The sequence below is a fragment of the Vollenhovia emeryi genome, unplaced genomic scaffold (genome assembly GCF_000949405.1).
Source record: "Vollenhovia emeryi isolate VEMERY1.0 unplaced genomic scaffold, V.emery_V1.0 DF940213.1, whole genome shotgun sequence".
NCBI lineage: Eukaryota > Metazoa > Arthropoda > Insecta > Hymenoptera > Formicidae > Vollenhovia > Vollenhovia emeryi.
This window is the reverse complement of record NW_011966153.1, coordinates 1-4,956: the sequence shown is the minus strand read 5'-3', so window position 1 is coordinate 4,956 and position 4,956 is coordinate 1. Positions and strand designations below refer to the sequence as shown.

Genomic DNA, 4,956 nt, shown 5'->3' with positions numbered 1-4,956 from the left:
AGCTTACGTCGCCGCTCCCGCGTCTCGCGTCCCCACCCCTCGCCTGGCAATATCGATCGCCGTGCGGTCACATCTCGTCACGCGCTCGAATTGGACAGTGGGCAGGGCAAAGACGACGATTTTCGATAATTTATTACTCGTTAACTATTGCGAAAATTGCAAATGGTTCAGGACTTTTCTGTTCATCTCGATCCGTTCTACCTTCTCACGAGCTCTGGTACAAATGTTATGACTCACCCTGTATATGTATAGTATTACTATTCTCTATATTATTGCCAGTTCTGCAGTGTTATTAATTGGAGAGAAAATGTCAATGTCTCATTATGCCCAGTGTCTCATAATGCTACATTTCCTCTATATAATATATTATTGTAAAAAATATATTATTTGTTGTTTTTAAGAAAACGTATAATTGATTGTATATTATCATTATTATTGCTGTATTTGCTACTTTTCTATTTGTAATTTATATAAAATAATTCTATATTAATTTATAAAATTGTATGTATATGCATGCGCGTGCACGTGCATGTGTATGTAAAGTTTCTTTATTGTTTTTGACATTGTTTTATTTTTACACAAATTTATTAATAAAATTTACCTGTTTTGTAATAAATGTGTCATTAAATAACGGCAGGGATTTAATAAGTGTGAAATTAGTGTATGTCACAGTGAATAAATATGGATTAACATTAGTTAATTTATGTTGTACGCATGTGCCTTTCCAATTTTGTAAATATCTTAAAACTTTCTTAAACGTACATGTTCCAGTAAATCCAGATTGTGGAAATTCTGTAATAAACAGTATATATATAAAAATATATCAGTAAAAATTTTTAAGAATAATAATTATTCTAAATCTATAAGAGTTTATTATTATTTACTATGTAACAAAACAACTTCTATGAATTTATTTATTTAGTTACATAATATAAGAATTACAAAATTTTTTATAATATGCATTAATAATTTATATATTAAGTCAACTATAAAAATAGAAAAACCTGTTATTCCTGAATAATAAATTAATGCACCGATTTAATACATTAATCTTAAAACGCAGAATAATCCAGTATTACTCAATACCACCCTCCTACCTACTCAAACAACCCAATGAAAATGAAAAGTCAAGATGATGTCAATTTGATGTCATATTTTGGTCAATATGACATCAAATTGACATCACCTTGACTTTTCATTTTTCCTTAGGAAACTAATAAAATTGAGAAACCATATATTATTACCCACGTAAATAATAAATACATATATGAAGCTTGAAGAAAGAGATGAAACAATGAGAAAGAAAGATAGAAAGAAAGAGAGAGAGAATCAACAATTTATCTGAAAAAAAGTACCAAGTTCATGCATTGATTATAATTTGCTACATTTCATCCAAATCTTGTTAGCAGAAGATGTTGATGGTCAATACAACTTTATTGACGAACAGTATTCACAGTCAGATCTCAGATCTTATATTTAACATCGTCTTGATGACATTTATAAAATGTTGTATGGACCATTTTATTGGCTACGGAGTATCTAAAGATGATCTTAGGACGGTCTTGAATACAAGATTTGACTATGAATACCGTTCAATAGATACACAAAAGAAGAAGGAATAATATAAGAACAAAGAAAGTAAAGGCTAGAATTGCCAACTTAAACATATGAATGTGAATGTATGTACATGGTCTGTCCAGAAAGTATTGGGACAGATTTTTCTAACCAAGGGGAAAAGGTGGGGGGTGGTCTGTACAGGCAGGAAAATTAGTAGGGAATGTCAGGTATACAACGCGACCCAGCTCAATTTTAAACAAGAAAATCTTTATAGTATCAGATTCAATACAGTACACATTGGAAATCTAAGTGTGTTACTTTTATACACATATGTATATGTGTAATTTGATGAAGTACTTTTTAAATGCTACTTTTCATTTAAAATCACAACATATGACTTGACATACATTAGTTTTATACATTTTTTGGTATTTAGAAAGATTATTTTTAAACGGCAAAAAATATGTAAATGACGTTTATCAAGTCACATATTGCAATTTTAAACAGAAGAAAGTACGCAAAAACTGCTTCACCAAATTACACATAAAAGGGAACTGCAAGAAGTGACCCTTCACCGATCTTAATGAGTAAGGGTTCTTTCAAAAGGTCATATCCAAGTATGAAACCCAAGTAGGCTTTTCTTTCGGAAACTTTTTGTTCCATAGTTATACACGGATAATTTTTAGCTAAAATACAGTCGAATATTAGACTGTTACTGGAGCTATATCCCAGGTAGAACATAAAACTCATGATGACGTCATAATGACGTCATAATGACGTCATCATGATTTAATTCACCACTTAAAAGTTACCCAAACAAAAATGATTGAAAAATGATTTAAAGAGGACACAAAGAATCATAGATTTTAAGTACATATTCAAACATTGGTACTTTTACATTATAGTTAAAAGAGAGTTAAAAGAGATAATTAGAGAAGAATTTGTTAATTTTTATATTAACATGATGTACTTATATTATTCTAATATGACTGTCAGAATTTCTCTTTTGTAGTAGTAGTAGTAGTAGTTGTGTTTATTACTCTTTTAGAGAATACACCGGCGCTTTTATAGGGAGCGTTCCCGAACCCTTTCCATATCCAGTTCCATACCCCTCCTACCACGACCTGGCTGTATGCAACCTTAACACACTTTTCCCCCCTCCCTTCGTCCCTCCCCCTAACCATATCCCTCCCTCTTCCATCGCTCCTTTCTTTTCCACTTCTATACCCAGCTTCCGACGTCATTGGAATTTCTCTTTTGAACTACTTCTATTTTTTTTAAATCATTTTCTGTTATGCACGCGCAGTTTTTTTAAGTTGCTTTCCCATTAAAAATAAATATTTAATTTTAATTTTTACATTATTAACACAGTACCTCTTAAAGTACTACATTTTGTGTGCAATAATGTTTATTATTAGTTATTTATAATAATAATATGTATACTCGCTAATAATATGTATAATGCAAATAAATTTCGTATATCAATCAATTTGTGATAATATTCTTCTATTTGGAGGTCATATTAAAGTCACTATGATATCATAAATAAGTCACCAAAACATAGCCAAAAATGTATCAAATGAGATCATTATGATTTTTCCAAAATGACTTTTAAGTGATGTCATAATGATGTCATTATGAGTTTTATGTTCTACCTGGGTATTTTCTGCGTATAACTTTGGAACAAAAAGTTTCCGAGGGGAAAGCCTGCGTAGGGTTTAATACTTGGATATGACCTTTCGAAAGAACCCTTATTCATTAAAATTGGTGAGGGATCACTTCTTGCAGTTCCCTTGTTAGAGGAAAATCCCCCATTATGAGATAGGCTCCTAATATGAGATAGCGGAAGTTTCTGCTAAATGAATAGGCATCATCTGTTGATTCCACCGTGAATTTATTGCCCTTGGAGTGAAATCTATTTATAGTGGAAAATACATTGTTAGATAGTAGGGGAGACCGGGGCGAAGTCGTCACCTTTTTTTCGATGCCGGTTTTTAACAACAAAATACATAATTTTAGTGAAATGTGGTGTACCGTTGTAAAAAGTGAATCCTTGGCTATAATGTTTTCTATGTATTTTTGGTCTACATCGCTTTGTTCAATCGGTATAGAGTAAAAATGACAAAGGTGCAAAAATTGAAATGTCAAAATTTCCGGGGCGGAGTCGTCACCCCTATGGGGCGAAGTCGTCACTCCATTCTCGGACTAGATTTTAAATGAAACTATATAATTTCAATCATGAAATACGATAGAATACATTTTATTAATTATTTTTTAATAGAAAAATTTAAACATTTACATTAATTAACATTAATTAAAAATACAATGAAAATAATTAGAAGAAAATCATTTTTCTGTTTTGTCATCACTGTCGGAATCGGACCACTCCTACTTCCTTGACTTCGATTTCCGCCCACTGCTCGTTGAAGGCTGCGGTTGTAATTGCGTGACATTTTTTGGGGGGGCCTCTCTTTCTCGACGCAATGGCAATAGTCGATTTTAGTCGTAACCGTGACGACTTCACGCCGGTGGCTTGATGACGACTTCACCCCGGACACAGACTTCAAGTTTAGTGGCTTATATAATATTATAAATAAAGAAAACTGAAAAAACTTCACTAGATTCGTGTTCAGCATGCATTACTCTTTGGAATAACTTATCTCGAGATTTTAAGAAACAATAATATTTAAAATATTAAAAACTTTCGAGGCGGAAAAAAATTCACTTTTGACTTCTGAAAATACGTTTGTTGTAATAAAAATCATAACATGATATATAATTTTACTAAACTCCGTTGATTACGTAGACATCATAAATAGCATTTATAACATTAAGAGGATCCCGTAGCAGGTCTGTATTACCGACAGAATTACCATTTTCGTAATACGAACCTTTCGTCGTATTGAATGCATGGAATCAAAAATGCTTGCGTACAATTACAGTATATGCATTGATGATCCCGGGAAACTCCAATTTTATACCAAAAAAAACTGAAGAACAATATAATATAATAATTAGAAAAAAAGTAAAGTAAAGTAAAGTGTGCAAATTAGAAATTTGCACATGGCTTCCTCATGGAGGAAGCTTTATGAGCGAAATCTAATTTTTTTCGATGTTTCTTGAAAGTGTGCAAATTAGAAATTTGCACATTGCTTCTTCAGCATTGAAGCGTGCAATTGGAAATTTGCACATTTCTTCCTCATCATTAAAGTAGGCAAATTAGAAATTTGCACATTGCTTCCATTGTTATGGCTTCCTCATAGAGGAAGCTATAAGAGAGAAATTTAACTTTACTACGATGTTTCTTGAAAGTATTCAAATTAGAAATTTGCATATTCTTATTTCGCTCTTAAAGCTTCCTCCATGAGGAAGCCATGTGCAAATTTCTAATTTACACAC

At 32.0% G+C, this 4,956-nt stretch overlaps 1 protein-coding gene across 1 annotated transcript in view; it reads right to left on the bottom strand.

Annotated features, from left to right (window-relative positions):
• The window catches only part of LOC105556216, a 4,591-nt gene extending 3,915 nt beyond the window's left edge, over window positions 1-676 (bottom strand). Inside the window, exon 1 of the mRNA XM_012003300.1 lies at window positions 602-676. The gene's annotated coding sequence lies outside the window, so the exon portion shown is untranslated. The remainder of the gene's footprint in view (window positions 1-601) is intronic.
• Between the last annotated feature and the right edge of the window lie 4,280 nt (window positions 677-4,956).